This window comes from Schistocerca gregaria, unplaced genomic scaffold (genome assembly GCF_023897955.1).
Source record: "Schistocerca gregaria isolate iqSchGreg1 unplaced genomic scaffold, iqSchGreg1.2 ptg000178l, whole genome shotgun sequence".
In the NCBI taxonomy this organism is placed as follows: domain Eukaryota; kingdom Metazoa; phylum Arthropoda; class Insecta; order Orthoptera; family Acrididae; genus Schistocerca; species Schistocerca gregaria.
Window position 1 is genome coordinate 20230795 of NW_026061728.1, and position 24668 is coordinate 20255462.

A 24668-nucleotide genomic window follows, 5' to 3' on the forward strand; every position below is an offset into this window, starting at 1 on the left:
GGAGCTTTATGGAACTCCTTTCAGAAATAATTCACATAGGGTAATGGATGAAATGCAATAATTCTTGCTTTGTAGTAATCATACCAATATAGATATGCTGCTGCAGGAGGGGCTTTCTGCAGCTTCTTTCAGAAATAATTCACATATGGTAATGGATCAAATGCGATGATTCTGGCTTTGTAGTAATCATACCAACAAAGAGTCGCAAATGATGGAGGAGCTTTCTGCAGCTTCTACATCTACATCTACATCTACATCCATACTCCGCAAGAGACCTGACTGTGTGTTTTTGGAGGGTACCCTGAGTACCTCTATCCGTTCTCCCTTCTATTCCAGTCTCGTATTGTTCATTGAAAGATGTATTGTCGGTATGCTTCTGTGTTTGCTCTAATCTCTGATTTTGTAGCCATGGTCTCTCTGCGAGGTACATGTAGGAAGTAGCAATATAATGCTTGACTCTTCGGTGAAGGTATGTTCTCGAAACTTTAACAAAAGCCCGTACCGAGTACTCTCCTGCAGAGTCTTCCACTAGAGTTAGTCTATCATCTCCGTAACCCTTTCGAGATTACTAAATCATCCTGTAACGAAGTGCGCTGCTCTCCGTTGGATCTTTCCTATCTCTTCTATCAACCCTATCTGGTACGGATCCCACGCTGCTGAGCAGTGTTCAAGCAGTGGGCGAACAAGTGTACTGTAACCTACTTCCTTTGTTTTCGGATTGCATTTCCTTAGGATTCTTCCAACGTATCTCAGTCTGGCATATGCTTTACTGACGATCAACTTTATATGATCATTCCATTTTAAATCACTCCTACTGCATACTCCCAGATAATTTATGGAATTAACTGCTTCCAGTTGCTGACCTGCTATTTTGTAGATAAATGATAAGGGATCTATCTTTCAGTGAATTCACAGCACATTACACTTGTCTACATTGAGACTGAATTGCCATTTCCTGCACCATGCGTTAATTCGCTGCAGATCCTCCTGCAGTTCAGTACAATTTTCCGTTGTTACAACCTCTCAATACACCACAGCATCATCTGCAAAAAGCCTCAGTTAACTTCTGATGTCATCCACAAGGTCATTTATGTATATTGTGTATAGCAACAGTCCTATGGATGTCTCTATAGGCCCCCTGGCTCATCAGCTGTTGTCGCTGAGCACCTGAAGGATAATTTGGAAAATATTTTGAGCAGATTTCTCCACCATGTTATAGTTCATGGTGGAGATTTTAATTTGCCAGATATAGACTGGGAGACTCAAACGTTCACAATGGGTGGCAAGGACAAAGAATCCAGTGAATTTTTTTTTAAGTGCTTTATCTGAAAAATACCTTGAGCAGTTAAACAGAGAACCAACTCGTGGCGATAACATATTAGACCTTCTGGTGACAAAATTACCTGAACTATTTGAAACAGTGAATCCAGAACAGGGAATCAGCAATCATAAAGCAGTTACTGCAGCGATGATTTCAGCCATAAATAGAAAAATTAAAAAAGGGAGGAAGATTTTTCTGTTTAGCAAAAGTGACAAAAAGCAGATTACAGAGTACCTGACAGCTCAACACCAAAGTTTTGTCTCAAGTACAGATAGTGTTGAGGATCAGTGGACAAGGTCAAAACCATCGTACAATATGCGTTAGATGAGTATGTGCCAAGCAAGATCGTAAGAGATGGAAAAGAGCCACCATGGTACATCAACCGAGTTAGAAAACTGCTGCGGAAGCAAAGGGAACTTCACAACAAACATAAACATATCCAAAGCCTTGCAGACAAACAAAAATTATGCGAAGTGAAATGTAGTGTGAGGAGGGCTATGTGAGAGGCACTTAATGAATTCAAAAGTAATGTTCTATGTACTGACTTGGCAGAAAATTTAAGAAATTTTGGTCTTATGTCAAAGCAATAGGTGGAACATAACAAAATGTCCAGACACCACAGATGACAAAAGGGTAGATACCGAAATAGACGACAGAGTGATAGAGAAAAAATTAAAATCACTCAAAAGAGGAAAGCCCACTGGACCTGAAGGGATACCAGTTCGATTTTACACAGAGCACACTATGGAACATAGCCCTCTTCTTGTAGCAGTGTACCGTAGGTCTCTAGAAGAGCATAGCATTCCAAAGGATTGGAAAATGGCATGGTCTTCCCCATTTTCAAGAAGGGACTTCGAACAGATGTGCAGAACTATAGACCTATATCTCTAATGTTGATTAGTTGTAGAACTTTGGAACATGAATTATGTTATAGTATAATGAGTTTTCTGGAGACTACCAACCTACTCTGTAGGAATCAGCATTTGTTTTGAAAAAGATGGCCATGTGAAACCCAGCTCTTGCTAATCATCCACAAGACTCAGTGGACCATAGACATGGGTTCACACTTAGATGCCGTGTAGCTTCTTTCAGAAATACTTCACATAAAGTAATGGATAAAATGCAATGATTCTGGCTTTGTAGTAACCTTACTAACAAAGAGAAGCAAATGAGAGATTAGCTTTCTGTAGCTCTTCTCAGAAATACTTCACATAGTGTAATGGATGAGATGCGATGAATCTGGCTTTGTAGTAACCATACCAACAAACAGACGCCAATGGGGGATGAGCCTTCTGCAGTTTCTCACAGAAATGCTTCACATAGGGTAATGGATGGAATGCATTGATTCTGGCTTTGTAGTAACCGGACCAACAGAGAGAGGCAAATGAGGGAGGAGCTTTCTGTAGCTTCCCTTAAAAAATTTCACATAGGGTAAAGGACAAAATGTGATGATTCTGGCTTTGTAGTAACTTCTCCAATAAAGAGACACCTATGAGGCAAGCGCATTCTGCAGCTCCTCTCAGAAATACTTCACGAAGTGTAATGGATAAAATGCGATGATTCTGACTTTGTAATAACCTTACCAACAACGACACGCCTTTGAGGGAGGAGCTTTCTGCATCTCCTCTCAGAAATAGTTCAAATAGGGTAAGGGATGAAATGCGATGATTCTGGCTTTGTAGTAACCATACCAACAAGGAAACAGAAATGAGGGACGAGCTTTCTGTAGCTTCTTTTATATACCTCACATCAGGTAATGGATGAAATGTGATGATTCTGTCTGTGTAGTAATCATACCAACAAACAGATGTAAATGAGGGAGGAGCTTTCTGTAGCTTCTCTTATATACACCACATCAGGTAATAAATGAAATGTGATGATGCTGTCTGTGTAGTAATCATACAAACAAAGAATTGCAAATAAGAGAAGGGCTTTCTGTAGCTTCTCTCAGAATTACTTCACATAAGGTAATGGATGAATTGCGATGATCCTGGCTTTGTAGTAACATTACCAACAAATGTACGCGTATGAGGGGAGAGCTTCCTGCAGCTTCTCTCTGAAATACTTCACGTGGGGTAATAGATGAAATGCGAATATTCTGGCCTCTGTAGTAATTATACCAACAAACAGTCACAAATGAGGGAAAAGCTTTCTTTAGCTTCTTTCAGAAATACTTCACATTGTTTAATGGACACCCCATGAACAATGGACCTTGCCAATCATGGGGAGGCTTGCGTGTCTCTGTGATACAGATAGGCATACCGTAGGTGCAACCACAACGAAGGGGTATTTGTTGAGATGCCAGACAAATGTGTGGTTTCTGAAGAGGGGCAGCAGCCTTTTCAGTAGCTGCAAGGGCAACAGTCTGGATGATTGACTGATCTGGCCTTGTAACAATAACCAAAACGGCCTTGCTGTGCTGGCACTGTGAATGGCTGAAAGCAAGGGAAAACTTCCTGACAGCATGCAGCTTTACTGTATGATTAAATGATGATGGGGTCCTCTTGGGTAAAATATTCCAGAGGTAAAATAGTCCCCGAATTGGATCTCCGGACGGGGACTACTGAAGAGGATGTCGTTATCAGGAGAAAGCAAACTGGTGTTCTACGGATCGGAGCATGGAATGTCAGATCCCTTAATCTAGCAGGTAGGTTAGAAAATTGGTGAAGTTCGGTGGCAGGAGGAACAAGACTTTTGGTCAGGTGACTACAGGGCTATAAACACAAAATCAAATAGAGGTAATGCAGGAGTAGGTTTAATAATGAGTAGGAAAATATAAATGCGGTTAAGCTACTACAAACTGCATAGTGATAGCATTATTGTGGCCAAGATAGATACGAATCCCACACCTACTACAGTAGTACAAGTTTATAGGCCAACTAGCTCTGCAGATGATGACTAAATTGAAGAAATGTATGATGAGATAAAAGAAGTTATTCAGATAGTGAAGAGAGGTGAAAATTTAATAGTCATGGGTGACTGGAATTCGAGTGTAGGTAAAGGGAGAGAAGGAAACATAGTAAGTGGATATGGATTGGGGCTTGGTAGAATTTTGCACAGAGTCCAACTTAATCATAGCTAACACTTGGTTTAAGAATCATGAAAGAAGGTTGTATACATGGAAGAACCCTGGAGATACTAAAAGGTATCAGATAGATTATATAATGGTAAGACAGACATTTTGGAACCAGGTTTTAAATTGTAAGACATTTCCAGGGGCACAGGTGGACTCTGACCACAATCTAATGGTTATGACCTGTAGATTAAAACTGAAGAAACTGCAAAAAGTTGCGAATTTATGGAGATGGGACCTGGATAAACTGAAAGAACCAGAGGTTGTAAAGAGTTTCAGGGAGAGCATAAGGGAACAATTGACAGGAATGGGGGAAAGAAATACAGTAGAAGAAGAATGGCTAGCTTTGAGAGATTAAGTAGTGAAGGCAGCAGAGGATCAAGTAGGTAAAAATACGAGGGCTGCTAGAAATCCTTGGGTGACAGAAGAAATATTAAATTTAATTGATGAAAGGAGAAAATATAAAAATGCAATAACTGAAGCAGGCAAAAAGGAAATCAAACATCTCAACAAACAGATCGACAGGAAGTACAAAACGGCTAAGCAGGGATGGCTAGAGGACAAATGTAAGGATGTAGAAGCTTATCTCACTAGGGGTAAGATAGATACTGCCTACAGGAAAATTAAAGAGACCTTTGGAGATAAGAGAACGACTTGTATGAACATCAAGAGCTCAGATGGAAACCCAGTTCTAAGCAAAGAAGGGAAAGCAGAAAGGTAGAATGAGTATATAGAGGGTCTATACAAGGGTGATGCACTTGGGGACAATATTATGGAAATGGAAGAGGATGTAGATGAAGATAAAATGGGAGATAGGATACTGTGTGAAGAGTTTGACAGAGCATTGAAAGACCTGGGTCGAAACGAGGCCCCCAGAGTAGACAACATTCCATTGGAACTACTGACAGCCTCGGGAGAGCCAGTCCTGACAAAACTCTTACCATCTGGTGAGCAAGATATATGAAACAGGCGAAATACCCTCAGACTTCAAGAGGAATATAATAATTCCAATCCCAAAGAAACCAGGTGTTGACAGATGTGAAAATTACTGAACAATCACTTTAATAAGCAACAGCTGCAAAATACTAACACGATTTCTTTACAGACGAATGGAAAAAATAGTAGAAGCTGACTTCAGGGATGATCAGTTTGGATTCTGTAGAAATACTGGAACACATGAGGCAATACTGACCTTACGACTTATCTTAGAAGAAAGATTAAGGAAAGGCAAACCTATGTTTCTCGCATTTGTAGACTTAGAGAAAGCTTTTGACAATGTTGTTTGGAACACTCTCTTTCAAATTCTAAAGGTGGCAGGGGTAAAATACAGGGAGCGAAAGGTTATTTGCGATTTGGGACAGAAACCAGATGGCAGCCATAAGAGTCGAGGGGCATGAAATAGTAGCAGTGGTTGGGAAGAGAGTGAGACAGGGTTGTAGCCTCTCACTGATGTTATTCAATCTGTATATTAAGCAGACAGTAAAGGAAACAAAATAAAATTCAGAGTAGGTATTAAAATCCATGAGGAAGAAATAAAAACTTTGAGATTTGCCGATGACATTGTAATTCTGTCAGAGACAGCAAAGGACTTGGAAGAGCAGTTGAATGGAATGGAGAGTGTCTTGAAAGGAGTATATAAGATGAACATCAACAAAAGCAAAATGAGGATAAGGAAATGTACTCGAATTAAGTTGGGTGATGCTGAGGGAATTAGATTAGGATATAAGACACTTAAAGTAGTAAAGGAGTTTTGCTATTTGGAAGCAAAATAACTGATGATGGTCAAAGTAGAGAGGATATAATATGTAGACTGGCAATGGTAAGGAAGGCATTTCTGAAGAAGATAAATTTGTTAGCATTGAGTATAGATTTAAGTGACAGGAAGTCATTTCTGAAAGTATTTGTATGGAGTGTAGCCATGTATGGAAGTGAAACATGGACGATAACTTGTTTGAACAAGAAGAGGATGCAAGTTTTCTAAATGTGGTGCTAAAGAAGAATGCTGAAGATTAGATATGTAGATCATATAACTAATGAGGAGATATTGAATAGGTCTGGGGAGAAGAAAAGTTTGTGGCACAACTTGACCAGAAGAAGGAATTGGTTGGTAGGACATGTTCTGAGGCATCAAGAGATCGTCAATTTAGTTTTGGAGGCCAGTGTGGACGGTAAAAATCGTAGAGGGAGACCAAGAGATGAATACACCAAGCAGACTCAGAAGGATGTAGGTTGCAGTAGGTACTGGGAGATGAAGAAGCTTGCACATGATAGAGTAGCAGGGAGAGGTGCATCAAACCAGTCTCAGGACGGAAGACCACAACAACAACAGTGTAATGGACGAAATGCGATGAATCTGACTTTGTAATAACCTTACCAACAAAGATATGCCTATGAGGGAGGAGCTTACTGCAGCATCTCTCAGAAATACTTCACATAGGGAAATTGATGAAACAAGATGATTCTGGCTTTGTAGGAACCCTAACATCAGAGAGATGCCTATGAGGGAGGAGCTTCCTGCAGCTTCTCTTTTATGCTTCACATCGGGTAATGGATGAAATGCAATGATTGTGTCTGTGTACTAATCATACCAACAAAGAGATGCAAGTGAGGGAGGAGCTTTCTGCAGCTTACCTCTGAAATACTTAACATAGGGTAATGGATGAAAAAGATTATTCTGACTTTCTAGTAACCATACCAACAAAGAGACGCAAGTGAGGGAGGAGCTTTCTTTGGCTTCTCCCATAAAAACTTCACATCAGGTAATGGATGAAATGTAATGATTGTGTCTGTGTACTAATCATACCAACAAACAAAAGCAAGTAAGGGAGGAGCTTCCTGCAGCTTCTCTCTGAAAAACGTCACATAGGGTAATGAATGAAATGCGATTATTCTGGCTTTGCAGTAACCATACCAAAAAAGAGACGCAATTAAGGGAGGAGCTTTCAGTGGCTTCTATAATAAATACCTCACATCAGTTAATGGATGAAATATAATGATCGTTTCTGTGTACTAATCATACCAAAACAGAGATGCAAGTTTTGGAGGATCTTCCAGCAGATTTCTCTCAGAAATACTTCACTTAAGGTAACGGATGAAATGCGATGATCCTGGCTTTCTAGTAACCACACCAACAAAGAAACGCAAATGAGGGAGGAGCTTTCTGTAGTTTCCCTCAGAAATACTTCACATCAGGTAATGGATGAAATGTAATGATTGTGTCTGTGTACTAATCATACCACAAAACATATGCAAGTGAGGGAGGAGCTTTCTGCAGCTTCTCTCTGAAATACTTCACATAGGGTAAAAATGAAATGGGATGATTCTGGTTTTGTAGTAAGCATACCAACAAAAGACACAAATGAGGGAGGAGTTTTCTGTAGCTACCAACAGAAATAATTCACATTAGGTAATGGATGAAATGTATTGAATGTGTCTGTGCACTAATCTTACCAAGAATCAGATGCAAGTGGTGGAACAGCGATCTGCAGCTTCCCTCAGAATAAGTTCACATAGAGTATTAGATAAAATGCGGTTATTCTGGCTTTGAAGTAACCATATTAGCAAACAAATGCAAATGAGGGAGGAACTTTCTGTAGATTCTCTCAGAAATATTTCACTTCAGGTAATGGATGAAATCTAATGATTGTGACTGTGTATTAATCATACCAAGAAACAGATGCAAGTGACGGAGGAGTGTTCTGCAGCTTCTCTCAGAAATACTTCACATAGTGTAGTGGAAGAAATTCAATGATTCTGGCTTTGAAGTAACCATACCAACAAAGTGACGCAAATGGGGGAGTAGCTTTCAGTGGCTTCTCTCTTAAATACTTCACATTAGGCAATGGATGAAATGTAATGATTGTGTCTGTTTACTAATCATACCACAAAGCAGATGCTGGTGACTGAGGAGCTTTCCACAGGTTCTCTCTGAAATACATCGGGTAGGGTAATTTTAATGATTCTGGCTTTGTAGTAACCATAGCAACAAACAATGCAAATGAGAGAAGAGCTTACTGTAGCTTCCCTCAGAACTACTTCACATCAGGTAATGGAGGAAATGTAATGATTGTGTCTGTGTACTAATCATACCAACAAACAGATGCAAGTGAGGGAGGAGCTTTATTCAGCTTCTCTTTGAAATTCATAACCTATTGTACTGGATGAATCGCAATGATTCTGGCTTTGTAGTAACCATACCAACAGTCAAACACAAATGAGGGCGGAGCTTCCTGCAGCCTGTGTCTGAAATAAATCACAAAGTGTAATGGATGAAATGCAATTATTCTGGCTTTGTAGTAACCATACCAACAATCAAACCAAAATGAGGGGGAGCTTTCTGTAGCTTTTCTCAGAAATACTTCACATAGAGTAATAGATGAAATGCGATGATTATGGCTTTGTAGTAACCATAACAACAAACAAACGCAAATGAGGCACTACGTTTCTGCAGCTTCTCTATGAAATACATCTCATGGGGTAATAGATGAAATGTGACGGTTCGGCTTTGTAGAACCATACCAACAAACAAACGCAAATAAGGGAGGAGCTTTTTGTAGCTTCCGTCAGAAATAATTCACATCAGGTAATGGATGAAATGTAGTGATTGTGTCTATGTACTAATCATAGCAACAAACAGATGTAAGTGAGGGAGGAGCTTTCAGCAGCTTCTCTCTGAAATACATCACATAGGGAAATAGATGAAACGCGTTGATTCTGGTTTTGTAGTAACCATACCAACAAACAAACCTAAATGAGGGAGGACCTTTCTGTAGCTTCCCTCAGAAGAACTCAACATCAGCTAATGGATGAAATGTAATGATTGTGTCAGTGTACTAATCATACCAACAAACAAATGCATGTGAGGGAGAAGCTTTCTGCAGCTTCTCTCTGAAATACATCACGTAGGTTAAAAAATGAAATTCAATGATTCTGTCTTTGTAATTACCATACCAAGAAACTAACGCAAATGTGGGAGGAGCTTCCTGTAGCTATTCTCAGAAATAGTTCACATAGGGCAATAGATGAAATGCGATGATTCTAGCTTTGTAGTAACCATACCAAAAAACAAACAGATGCAAGTGAGGGATGAGCTTTCTGCAGCCACTCTCTGAAATACATTACATAGTGTAATAGATGAAATGCAATGATATTGGCTTTGAAGTAATCATACCGACTAACAAATGCAAATGAGGGAGCAGCTTTCTGTACCTTCCTCAGATATACATCACATCATGCAATAAATGAAATCAAATTTTTGTGTCTACGTACCAATCATACACACAAACAGATGCAAGTGAGCTAGGAACTTTCTGCAGCTTCTCTCTGTAATACATCACATTGGGTAATAGGTAAAATGCAATGATTCAGGCTTAGTAGTAAACTTACCAACAAATGCACGCCAATGAGGGAGGAGCTTTCAGTAGCTTCCCTCAGAAATACTTCACATCAGGTGATGGATTAAATATAAAGACTGTGATGGTGTACCAATCATATCAATAAACAGATTCAAGTGAGGGAGGAGCTCTCCGTAGCTTCTATCCGAAATACACCACATAGGGTAAATAATGAAATACAATGATTTTGGCTTTGTAATAACCATCCCAACAAACTAAGGCAAATGAGGGAGAAGCTTTCTGTAGCTTTTCTCAGAAATAATTCACATAGGGTAATAGATGAAGTGTGTTTATTCTGGCTTTGTAGTAACAATACTAACAAACAAACGCAAATGATGGGGCAACATTCTGTAGCTTCCCTCAGAAATACTTCACATCAGGTAATGGATGAAATGTAACAATCGTGTCTGTGTACTAATCATACCAACAAACTGATGCAGGTGAGGGAAGAGCTTTCTGCAGCTTCTCTGTGAAACACATCACATAGGGTAATGGGTGAAATGCAATGAGTATTACTTTGTAGTAACCATACCAACAAGCAAATGCAAATGAGGAAGGAGCTTTCTGTAGCTTCCCACAGAAATACTTCACATCAGGAAATGGATGAAATGTAATGATTGTGTCTGTGTACTAATCATACAAAAAATCAGATGCAGTTGAGGGAGTTGCTTTCTGCAGCTTCACTCTGAAATACATCACATAGGGCAATGGATGAAATACATTGATTCTGAATTTGTAGTACCCATACCAACAAACAATGCAAATGAGGGAGGAGCTTTCTGTAGCTCTCCTCAGAAATACTTCACATAGGGTAATAGATGAAATGTGATGATTCTGACTTTGTAGTAACCATACCAACAATCAAACGCAAATGAGGGAAGAGCTTCCATTAGCTTCCCTCAGAAGTAGTTCACATAAGGTAATGGATGAAATGCAATGTTTGTGTATGCGTACTAATCATACCAACATACAGATGTATGTGAATGAAGAGCTTTCTACAGCTTCTATCTGAAATACATAACATATTGTAATAGATGAAATGCGATGATTCTGGCTTTGTAGTAACCATACCAACAAACAAACGCAAATGAGGGAGGAGCTTTCTGTAGCTTACCTCAGAAATACTTCACATCAGGTAATGGATGAAATATAAGGATTGTGTCTTTGTACTAATCATTCCAACAAACAGATGCAAGTGAGGGAGGAGCTTTCTGCACCTTCTCTCTTAAATACATAACATATTGTAATAGATGAAATGCGATGATTTTGGCTTTGTAGTAACCATACCTACAAACAAACGCCAATGAGTGAGGACCTTTCAGTAGCTTTTGTCAGAAATATTTCACATAGGGTGATAGATGAAATGCCATGATTCTGATTTTGTAGGAACCATACCAACAAACAAACCAAATGAGGGAGGAGCTTTCTGTAGTTTCCCTCAGAAATATGTCACATCAGGTAATGGATGAAATGTAATGATTGTAGTAACCATACATAGGGTAATGGATGAAATGCAATGATTTAGGCTTTGGAGTAACCATACCAACAAACAAAATCCATAAAAGAAATGTAATGATTGTGTCTCTGTACTAATCATACCAAACAAAGGATTCAATTGAGGGATTAGCTTTCTGCAGCTTCCCTCAGAAATAATTCACATCAGGTAATGGATGAAATGTACTGATTGTGTCTGTGTACTAATCATACCACATAGTGTATGCTGCCGTGGTGTGTGCCTCGCCCTTGCCTTCGGCTGTAATTGGCACAGTGCCCGAAGGGCTCAGTCCCTCCGGAGGCCTTGCGCCACCACTGTTATTCCATCTTAGCCACGTATCACGGCTCTGGCATTGTCTACACTGACGGTTCGATGGTTGCTGGTCGTGTCTTTTATGCCCTAACTCTAGGGGACCATTGTGAACTACTTTCATTGCCGGTTGGCTCAGCTTTTACACTGCTGACGTGGTCACCATCTTTCGAGCTCTAGAGTATCTCCGCTCCTGCTCAGGTGAGTCCTTCATTATCTGTGGTGATTACCCGAGCGGATTACCAGCTCTCGACCAGTGTTTCCCTCGTTCTCGTCTGGTGATTCCTATCCAGTTGTCCCTGCATAATCTTGCCCGTTGCGGCAGATCTGTTGTCTTTGGAACCCAGGCCATTTTGGGATACCTTGCAATGAAACTGTTGACTGCCTGGCGAAAGAGACCACCAGTAAAGCATCTCTGGAGATTAGCCTCCCGGCGACTGATTTGCGGGCACTATTACGCCACGAAGTTTTAGATTTATGGGACAGTGATTGGCGCAACCTGCCCATGCCAAACAATCTCCGACATAACAAGGAGACAATGACTGTGTGGTGGTCATCCATGCGATCCACCGCAGGGACTCAGTCATCCTTTGCTGTCTCCGCATTGGCCACACCTGACTGATGCACAGTTATTTCTTGTGTCGTGAGGATCCACCTCTTTGTCGTTGTGGGGCGTCCTTGACAGTGGTCCATATTCTGTTGGAGTGCGCCCTTTTAACTGTGCTCAGGCAGACTTTTGCGCTGGCTGAAATGCTCTCTGCGCTTTTAACTGATGACTGTTCCATAGCGGACTTAGTTTTGCGTTTTATTCGGGCAGGGGGATTTTATCGCTTAATGTAAATTTGTGTGTTTTTGTGTTGATTCTGGCCTATGGGCTACGATTTTAGTCTGCTTTTTTTAATGTGTTTCTCGGTGGTTGGCTTTTCCTTTTCTGTTTCTATGGTCGGCCACCCACCGTCACACTCCGTGCGATTTTAGTTCGTCTTGTCTGGTCTTTGTCTCAGTTTCTCTCGTTCTGTGTCATCTGTCCTCTCGTTTGTTGATTGTTCTTATTCTCTGTGGGTGTTTTTAGTATTAGAAAAAGGGACCGATGACCGTAGCAGTCTAGTCTCTTTAACCCCCACAAACCAACCAATCCTAAGATGTCTACCTCAGTTGGAGATGAAATGTCAGAAATAATTTTATTCATCAACCGTGCCGTCCTCCCACAAGCCAGTCCAGAAGTTTTGACTAATGTGAACAGTCGCTGTGAAAGCCTATGTTGTGTAAATGTGTGCTTGTCTCCTGAAGTGTACCTGGTGAAAGGAGGAGTAGGAGGTGGGTTAAAGCTCGTGGTGTGAGTAGCTTCGCAGTATGGTCTATCCTTCACGTAATATGTGTTTTCATTCTTGATAAAACACTGAATATTAGTCATCGACAAAGTTTTTTGTTGTAGCTCGTGTATTTAGAGGAAACAGCACTATCCTGGCGCACATGTTTCCTTGGGATTGAACTAGAATGTCATGAATTTCAGCCACAGTCTCCAACTGTTTTCACTATTTAACTTAAATTATTATAGGACCTGTCTGAGGAAATGTGTGTCAAGTAATGTACTTCAAAAGGCCTTTCTGCTGTGCTCTAAGTCCTCATGTTCATATACAGGATTGAAGCAGTTGAGAGTTGAGTGTTGAATCACGGTTCTGCACTATCCCCGATGACCACTGTCAGCACGTGTGGCGGAAGCTTTGGGGACATTCCATTCTTCCAGTGTTTTGGAAAGGCACAGTATGGCCAGAAAATGGTTATGACTGTAGGTTGCAGTTGGTAGTGATTGAGGGAACTGTGACGGAACAACAACCTTTCAGATGTCGATAATCCTCGTGTTACATCTTGTATGACAGTATCGTGATGTTATTTCCAACACAACAGTGCTCATCCACACAGTGGCATGTGTATGTATCAATTGTATGCATGGTATTAGCTGCTCCCATAGTCAGCAATATCCTTAGATATGTTCCCTGCAGAGCATATGTGGCACGAGCTTGGACATAAACTCTGCCCCAGTGTCAGTATCCAGAATATTGTGGACCATTACAACTGTTTGAGGCCAGCTTGCCCGAGGAAGGAATCTAGTGGCCTTATGACACCCTCCCAAACAAACAAGTGTATGCAAGAAGGGCAATTGGGTGCATGTCATATTGATAAGTGAGCTCATACTGCCAAGTTCTTTGTAAATCTGACTCAATTTTGTAATCACTAAAGTAACATCACATACCGTCTGAACCCATGGCATTTCTTTTCTTTCTGTGAATTTCAATTTCTTAGCTGGGCAGTGTTTATGAACATCTTGGGCTGAAAGAAAATTAGCATGATATAGAGACGTAAAACTATTAGAGACATAATTAAATGTAAAAGTGTCACTAAAAACATATTTAAAGTGAAAAGCCTGAAAAAACACCAAGTTGTGTGTTCAGAAAATCTGTATCACAATGGGTTAACAGTGAGCAGCAACTGCAACCAAATGGGAAAATTATCTTCTTCCGGCCCAGGATGTTGTAGCAGATTTTCTGCAACTTCACATTCCTAATGCTTCTGTATATTTTTTCCTGTTTCTACAAAGTCCATTCCTGGCAACTATAATTAAAATGATCCAAGTCACTGTCCTTCTTTGTATACTAAGGTGTCTGTCTGTAAATAATTTACTCTTATTTCTGGAGGCTTGGGCATTCCAATTCTTCTCTTAATATCCACTAGCTTTTGCCCTCAACTATGTTGGCACGGATCTTGAACCTGCATGAATTTTGAGTAGCCCTGAAGCTTATTATCCATGGGAAAAATGGATATAAAGAACTGAAAGTGAAGTTGTCAAAACGATGCAATTGTAAAGAATTGATATGTTTGTAAGCACAGATACAGATATTTGAAGTATGAAATAGCAAAACGCCTGGATAGGGGAACAAGCTAGTGGCGTTTTCAATGAAAATACAAAAAATTAAAGAATCTGTAGTTACAAATAAGTCAGTTCTTTACTGTTGCACCCTTTTGACAGTGTCACCTTCAGTCTTTTATATCTGTTTTCTTGCTAATAAGCTTCAGGATATTTATGAACATTCATGTCAATGAAGTCGTTTGCTTAATAAGCTTATCAGTGACAATAGTTAAAGTAATTTGTGAATGAATTCAAGAATGTCTGTGGGTAATGGAATTAAACTGTTAACATTAGTAATATTTTGAAAAGTTTCATCATCATAACACTATTTACTACTTTTTACTGATTTTTCTCATTTCTGGTCCCGGTTTGTTTTGTTTAGTTTTATAAAACTTCCACTGTCCCGATGTTTTTTTCTTCCAGTATAATGAAATGATGCTTAAATGAAACTGAGTTGATCCACATAAAGCACTTCCAGTACCTTGCAGGCCTGCATACAATAAAAAGTATTTAATATTGCATTTTTTGTAATCAGTTCAGCATGCAACTCTTTATACATAACCTGTCAGTAGCTGCCCACAGAGTTATTTTCAATTCTCCTGTAATTAAATAACATAAAACAAGATAAATAGATGTAAAAACTTTTTATAATATGGAAAAATGCCTGTACACCATTATTATTTGCAGTATGTAGATAGTCACAGGATATGTGATGCATTCCCTTATGGATCTGAGTTACTGGGTACACATTTGTTTCCATACTATTCGGGCCCACATAGTTAAATGTACAGTTCAGTTTATCATGTTTTATAGATAATTTCACTTCAAAATTTCTCTGAGGGTTGAAATGCTTTTATAAATATGTAATGTTGGATCATTGGCTGTTGTCAGCTTAGCATATAATTTTAATGGTCTTTTATCCATTCTGGATCTTTCTGAACTCAACAGCTGTGAACAAATGTTGATTAAGAATGCAACCAACCATGAGTACTTCTAAGAGTATTAATTTAAATGCCATTACCAGTCTCAAGCTATTATGGCTGTGTCTACAGGTTTTTATTTTATTTACTTATTTTTTTTTAAGTAATTGCAACAATGTGCTAATATACATGTATTTGATAAAATATAAAATGAAATACTTACATACCCTCGATTTGTTTTGTCGGTATCATTTAGGCTTTCTTTGGTCCTTAAGCATTTTCAGCATGACACACGAAGAGTTAAGAATGATAGACAATGCACTTCTTCTAAACAATCCACTGTGTTGTGCACACACTTCACAGTATTTTTCATCAGTTGCAGCCTTTGACAAGTACTTCACATGTAATGATTTTGCTTACAGTGAAAAGTCTATCCACTAACCAAAGATATCACTCATTTCTCAACAAGGAAACATCTCATCTACTGTATGTTAAGTAAAGAATGTGTGGACGATGCAAATCTAAATAACAGAAAAATGCATTGTCCAGAAAAGTGCACTTCTTACAGGTGAGGAACTCTAATTGTAGCATGTCATAGGAGAAATTAACAAGAAGATTTATCAGGCTACTCTCGAGAAGCAATGGCATGTGTTTTCATTTTGGTCCCTGACAATATTCTTCAATTGATGTTAAGTTGGGCAGCTAGTGGAATAAGGATACCCTTGTTCAGGGTCCTAACACAGACCAATCATGTTTAATTTGTGTGAAAAGTGCAATGAACATTTTCAGGATTGTTTGTTAGCCAGCTGTAGTTGCTCATTTAGAATTTGCTGAGGTGAACTGAAGGTGTGAATGCATATTTCTAGTTATTTTAAGATGCCCGTTTTCCTCCATAAGTTAGTTGTATATTTTGTTTGTAGATTACCTTTAGTGTTTGAAATGCTGTATCTATATTGAGGCATGTGAGTGGCAGTTGCATATGTAGTTAAATGTTTTTAGTCTAAAAGCATCCTTTTATTTATGATATCTTGAAGTTGCTGCCAGTCAGGCCAAGATAAAACCTGATGCAATTGTTACAATCAGTACTGTGTACTCCTCAGTTTTTAGAGACCCAGTCCAATGCTTTTGGTTTTATGTACTATGTTATGTTGCAGCATTTAGTGTGCATCTATAGGCTTAAAGTCGAAATTGTGCAGAAAATATTAGTAAGTTACCAGATTCAACCATAGAATGTTTATGAAATATTACATATGTCATGTTAATTGAAAGAGAAAAGAGTTTTTTAATTAACTAATCCATACATACAGCAATAACATCTTTTACAGTTGTAGATGATGATGATCTGCTGTTAATTTTGAAGTGTTTTGTACAATTTTTTATACACATTGCCAAACAAGTTTACAATTTACGTAAAAAAAAATACAGTTTGTGTCGCATAACTACACACTGGGTGAGCGAATATTTGTAGTTTGGGCACTGACTTTCAGCTGTCTTAAGTACCTTGACAATACTTTTAGCATCCCCTTGTATTCTTTGTATTGTCTCTTTAGCCCATTTGAAAAAGCAGAGTCATTAGCTCACAACAATGTTAAGATGACAAAATTGTATTAAGTATGGAAATTATCCATCACAGACACTGCGTGCAGAATTTCACATTATTTCTAATTAGATAATAATAATTTTTTCAATGCCTGCTTGATGTTACATAAATAATCATGGACTTTTTAGTATTAACTATTTGAGAGGTATGCTTCATTTTTTTTAATATCAGGGTATTAATTCATTCAAAAAATTTATGGTGCAGTTTTATTCCTTTGTAGAAAATACTGGCTGCTGTTTTGTTTATCTTGAAACATGAGTCGGACAAAACTGACATTTACTCAGATCATGTGAATACTGCTGTTTGTGAGATAACTGCTTTGTTCTGTATAAGCCAAAAATATTGTTATTCAGTCTGATATTATGTAATTGCCCAAACTATGAGGTTTGTGGTGGGATTATTTGGGACAGAGATGCTACATATTAGTATGTTGTGCTAACAATAATGTTAAATGAATGACTTACAGGGGATGATGTGAAGTTTGCACTATGTGCAGATTTAGACTGCTCAGCTATAACTGAAGTTGTATTTAACAAATGTTGAAAATTGATCTTCTACCTTAGACTTATAATTACCTTTGATGTTTACATTCTGTATGTAGCAAACATCACTACAGAAATCTGCCATTGTGCTGCTTGTAAATGTTGTAACTGTTTGATAGTAATTTGTCATGTTGACATAATGATTATTCCTTAATCTAGAATGTTTCTAGTTACGTAAGTACTTTTATTCATGTTATATAGTAACCTGTTTATACATTATGTATGTAAATGTTTATTGTTCGCTAGGAAACTTAAGTTTGGGTCAACAGAATTCCCAACAGACAGTTATAATTTATGATAATAATTAAAATAGTTTATGCACAATTATCATAAAATATTCAAAAATTAAATGTAAACTTAGTAACAATCAGATTAATGCTTAAAGACATTCTTTCCTTTCTTACTGTACACTGATTTCTGCAGGCATTTTTGAGTGTATAGATGCCTTGCTGGTACCTGGTACTTAATGCTGTAAATGTTAGCTGTGTTAGCTTCAGTTTTGCTTGGTTACTTTATATTTGTATGCATCATATGGGACAAGTCAAAACAATACTACTTTTGTGTAAAACAAATGAGCTCTATATTCGCATGTTAACAATACTATCAGAGGTGATGACATTCTGTGATCATCAGAAACGTCATTTCTATGATGTTTCTGGATGTAACAGCAAAACTAGTGCTGCAATCGGGCTGATTTGACGATGGGACTAGTGCTACAATGGGACTGGTGTGAAGATGAAAACGTTCTTGAGTGGATAACCCTCTCTGGGGTGCAAGAATTTCTCTTGATAGGTGTGCAGCCACCAGGATTACGCTCTGTTCATAGCTGTATTGGACATTCCTTATTTCTTAGACTCCTGGATCAATCTGTACTGCTATCACACTGTCTACCACACCCTGTTCTTTGTACCTCCCTCTGCAGGTGCAGTGGGTAACATGACACTTGTGAAGAGGCTACAGTTTCCTTTCCAAGAGAAAATTGGTCCTACACAGACCCATCCTCACTCCACCCATGAACAACAGTTCTCAAATTTTATATGGATATGAATCTGTATGTGCATCAAAGCCCTTCTTATGCAGCACAAGACATGGGTAGCCAACATACGTTTGCGGCACTGTGAACTGTAACTTGACAGCTTACCACTACCTTATCCAAGACTGCCTCTAAAGTAGTGGCAATAAAGGCTGTGCATATGTGGCTTGTACTTCTTTTTGAGAACATCCATCAAGGGTTTCAGAGTATTTAATTCTACAGCATTGAATGTGTCACGAAGTGCTCTTTGACCCAGTTAAGTTATAACATTATATAAATAACACACAGCAGAGTGAACAGTATTAATGGCAATGATAACAATGTCGATGACATGAACAACAATTATAATAGTCTATTCACTGGACAGTAAATTTGTAATTATTTATTTATTCTGTTAGATGAGTTGATTGTTAATCAGTGCAATGATGACTGCATTACCACCTGAAGCAAGACTGCTTAATACAAATTTCTGCTTTATTCAATAAATTTTTGGTGTGCACATATGTTGCTGCAACAATAAAGTAAAATTAAATGATATGATTGAATTGTTCATTTGATGGAATTCTGTATTCATTTCGATGTTAAGTACACCAGTGTATCATTTCTTTAATGCCTCATCTGAATCCTTGTCACTATAGCCTTTTTTACCTCGAATTTATGTATAGCATTGCCTAACACTTGTTTGTAATTTAGTTTTCAAAGCTATAATTGTAAAAAAAAAAAAAAAAAAAAAAAAAAAAAAAAAAAAAAAAAAAAAACATGTTGTTTGTGTTTAATATGTTGTTTAAGTTTAGTATGTTGTTTCACTGTTAGTTTGTTCTGAACATTAAAGAATTTTACTAACTATCCTGAAATACATTATTAAAGTTATCCCCTACTGTCACTCGCAGTGTTTTGTAAGTCATTGTAATATGTTGATGCTGATTTACACTTTTATGACCACTTACCATTATTTTGTTACTGATCTCTTATAAAAGCAAATTCTTGATTTATATACTTCATCTATTTTTATATTTTTATTGCCTGCTGTGGAAAGTGGATGTTAACATTGTTGTTGAATTATAGTGTAAGCGGCTATGCCTTCATCCAGAAAGAAATAAAAATATGTTATACATGTATAGGTATTTTAATTCATCTCCCTAAGGATATCTCACATATAACTTATTTCACCTCTGGCAGTGTTTATTAATTTGATGTGGTAGTCAAGAAGCAACCTCAAGATGTAAAACAAACTCTTGCAACGTTTTTGTCCATAAAATTTGGAATTGGGAAGAAAGATAACGGTGGCAAGTGCTGTTATCAAATAGACAACACTGAAATGGTTGTATTTGAGTGGTTATACACTACATTAGAACAGAATTTTCCAATAATCAAAATTTCTTTTGTGACAGCATTATGGGATAATTTTCTACTATTCCCACATGAGGGTGCACAGATAGCTTGAGCATTTGGGAGCTTCTTCCATACTCAGTTAAGAGAGTTAGCTCTGCCAGTAACACTGTGACAGTTTTTTACATACAGAAGATGACAGTGTGCGGTTCAACAGGCAGGTCCTGTCAATAACATAGAAGCTGTTGAAAGCTTGATTTCTCCCTAAAACCTTAAGGGGCAAGTAAATCTGAAAAACATATCTAAAAATTTCATAATCTTGTTCTGATTGTGTAGAAACAATTGTTACTCCTAAGTAACACTCGGACGCAATAAATAAGCCCTGTTGTTGTAAATAAATTTACACTCATATTTAGGGTATGCTAATTATCACATTCGTTTAGGGAGTGACTCTTTATCATGTTAAGGCACCATTTTCAAAATTTTAAGTGGTATGTAAAATCTTGTGGCTTTTGCAAACTGAAAAAGAGGAACTTGCAGTTTATTCCATGCCATCGACAGGAAAACTGTGAAGGCCTAATGATGTAAACAGAAAGGTATACTAGGGTTTAACCTCCCATTCTTAATGATGCTTTCACAGTGCTCTCCCAGAAAGTGGGTGGTCACAAGTGCATGGCATACTGTCTCATCTGTTCCAAAACACAAATATTAGGGTATGAGATTGATAACCATTTACCATTCATTGTTCCACAGTGAGAAATATTTATTGGATTTTTCAGATTGGTGCAACCGGTAAATCAAATATACTGGTGCCCGTTGCAATTTATTGCTTCAAAATACCTATAGAAACAACTGTGGGAGCTCTCACACAGAATCTTTGGTTTGTCATCTCTCTGTAGTTATGTCTGGTATAGGCAGCGCATGATCCTCATCTCCATTCAACAACCTGTAGTAGTATTCATGGAAATCCGTAGGAAACCCACCGTTCCATAGTAACACTCTTGTCTCTCATTTGCTGTGAATAGATCTTTAAATTTGCTGCTGCACTTTGTACTTTCTTGATGCAGTGGAGCTGCTGTGCAGTTCCAATACTTCTGGCCATGTAATTTTATTTCTGTTTGCAGATGATTGAGGACCGTAAGAAAGCATATATCTACTCAGACTCACGATAAAGTAATGTAACCACTCTTAACAAACTCCTCTAATGAGACGAGTGTTCAACGGAAACAATGGTATTGTCAGGAATGCCCCTAGGGAAGTGTTTTCTGTAAACATAACGATTTGGCAGACAGGGTAGGGAATAATCTGCGGTTGTTTGCAGATGATGCTGTGATACAAGATGATTTAGACAACATTTATGGTTGTGTGTGTGTGTGTGTGTGTGTGTGTGTGTGTGTGTGTGTGTGTGTGAGAGAGAGAGAGAGAGAGAGAGAGAGAGAGAGAGAGAGAGAGAGAGAGAGAGAGAAGGATGTGTTAACGGTATGTTCAAATGACATGTAAGTTGTACATAGATGCTTTGGGAACTCGTATGGGAATCCCTGGAGAGAAAGCATTATTCTTTTTGAGGAACACTGTATAGAGAAATTTAGAGAAGTGTCATCTAAAGCCGATTGCAGAATAATTCTACTGCCAGCAGCATACATTTTGCATATGAATTATAAAGATAAGCTATAAGATACTGGGGCTTACACAGACGCATATAGGTATTCATTTCTCCCTCACTCTTTATGCGAGTGGAAGAGGAAAGGGAATGACTAGTAGTGGCACAGGGTACACGCACACTACAGCTGCTGGTGGAATATGTATGTAGGTGTGGCCAGGCTCATAACAGGAGCTGTCATTCAATCTTGCTGTGACAGAAAAGTTTCTGGATCATTGTCACCAGTGTCCATTTCCTCCACGAGTTCAAAGACACTGCCAAGCCATGACTTCAACCGACAGGTGGACCTCCACAGCAGGGTGGAAGCACAAGCACTGCTGTGCCTTGCTGATCTTCATGAGTTAACTCCACTCTTCACAAATCTATACATACACGACAAAGGGCACACACGGTTGGTTGGCCCACACTTACTGATTACTTAAAATATGTTTTTAACAATTATGAATGTCGTTCCTCGGCGTGAGAGATAATAAATGCATTTCAAGTTCTTGTTAAGATTGATCACACTTATAACATTTCCAGTTAAGGGTAATAGTATGTAATTAATTCGTAAGGACATAGTTTATAACCATGTTTTGGTGGAAATAGTTTAACTGTTCTTTACCATAGGGAGTCACATGCTGATGCTGGGTTCTGTACTGCACTACGTTACTTCAAATCTGATTTGTGACAAATATTAAATGGTGTCTCTGTACAGGTTGACTTGTCATTTTCCAGCTAAGTCTCTTTACTTTTGACTATTTTGGAGACTATGTCATTATTGTGCCACAACATCACATTGCAGCTTAAAATATTTGTAGCACCAACATTTACAACTCAATTTTTGGACAGACACTGTGTACATATATTATTTTTGAGATGATATTGTCCCTTCTTTTATACCTCCATTCAAAAATAGTTTAGGTAATTTCCTCTATGTATCCGCCTGACCCCAGGTATCACCATCCCTCCTATGGGTCCGTCTATGTCCCCCTCACTTCCATACATAAAATGGGGTTCACTGAACTTAAAAATTGAAACTATATCTCTTTCTGTGTCAAAAGTGTCTACATAGCATATATAAGTTTTACTTGATACATGGGTTTCCTACTACTTTCCATTCTGTCACTCTTACTGTGCCTTTCACTGAGTCATACCTTCCCTCTATGTTATATTAACATTTAATAACGTGCTTTCTCTGATACAAACTTAAGATTAACTACAGACTGTTCATTAAGACCTCATTTGCTGTTACACATGGAAATGTTGTTATCCAGTTTGTTCTTATCAATAGAGTTGTACACCACTCATTTTGAAATCATGAAGTAGTACTGAGAATACAGAAGTTTCCTTTAATTTGTTACTTTTCCTCTCAACTACTTTGTCATATACTAGGTATATATGTGATACAGCAGCTTTTCACTTTCCACTGAGAACACATCTATCTTTTTGTTAATCCCAATTGAAAAAAACATTAAATTATCAAACTCAAAACCTTTATTTATTGTGTGTCAAACACTTTATGCCCAATTATGTAACATATGTATAACTATCAGCTTTTTCATACACTTTGACACGTATAAGGTTCACACACAAGTTACTAGCATTTTCGTTTTGCATGTTGCTACGGGTTTCTTTATCAATTGCCATTTTAATTTGTAGTTCACTGTTGCTATCTCAGTTTACATTTTGCCATTTGGAGATAGTGAGTGGAGCTGTGGACACTAGAAAGTGGAGTGCCAAATGGAATAATCTGAACATTTTCTTCTTGAGTTCAGTAGAGGGGTGACAGCAGTGAAGGCAGCCAGAAACATCTGCACCATACGTGGGGATAATGCTATTCATCAGAGCACAGCAAGAATATGGTTTTCTCGTTTAAAGGAGGACCATTTTCACATTAGTGACCCACTAAGTTCATAAAAATGCGAAGGCCTTTCTGAAGATCATGGAAAGATTAATCCACAGTGATACATGCCAGTGTATTCAAGATCTGGGTCATTGATGATCATGATCATTCCACCACTGTGCAAATTTTGCATGCAACAGAAAGGTTACAAAATGAGGTGTATGAGTACCGCATGTCCGAAGTGAAAATAGCGAAAATCAGTTGGTGGTCATATCTATCTCTATTTGCTCATCATCAAGTGGCTCATGAAATACTGAACATTACAATTGTTGTGGGGTTAGGGGTCAAACCCGGGACTCCACATGGCAGACCTGAAGCTGGGACCCACCACACCGTATTTCGTCAGGAGAGCGAGCAAGTTCAAGAATTTTGAGAGGCAGTGCAGAGTGATACAGTGGTATTCAGTAACATTGCTTTATTCAGCTAATTTACAGTATTTGATGGTGAAGCGTAGTGTCAGCGTGCTGCCCGCCCGATGTCCTGCAAGTCCAGCCGGCTCAGCAGACTCCTGGTATGCCGATGCCGCATCTGTTGTTATCAAGGCTGCCTGCCAATGGAACTTGGCCACCGCTCTCCCGGTCACCACCCAGCGATGCGTAGCGCCTTGCGACTTTCTCCGCCCCATTAGGCCTGCTCTGTCTGACCAAGGGATGAAGGTGGATGTACTGGTCACCCGTAGCCCTCAGGCCACCGCTGCTCCCAACACATGACCTGACTCAAACCCACGCGCACCTGGATTCTGTGCTGAAATTTTCCGCTAATGGTGCTTGCCGGATGGCAACACCCACTGCCATCTCTGGCGCTGTCGTAGCGCTGCTCTGCTACCCTCAGGGTACGCCTCGCCCAGTCCCAGTATGCCAGGTGGGAAGCAAACTTGGCCACTACACTAGAGTGGAACTGAGTCCCTCCTGGACCTGCTGCAGACCTCTCTCACTGCCGTTTTTTAGGCAGACCGTGCTATCTCCAAGTGGAAGGATGCAATTCCACACTCCCCTGGCGTTGTGTCCCCCTATGCAGAATATAGCCCGAGCAACAACATAGAAACAAAGTACAAATTTATACAGAATGCTTATAATATTGCTGCCAGACTGGCCACTATAAGCATAGAGCAGCACAGGTCTGTCCCGACGTTCCACTGACCTGGCAGACCCTGTCAAGCTAAACTTGTCCATCTATTTATATTGGTTTCTCCCTTGCTTC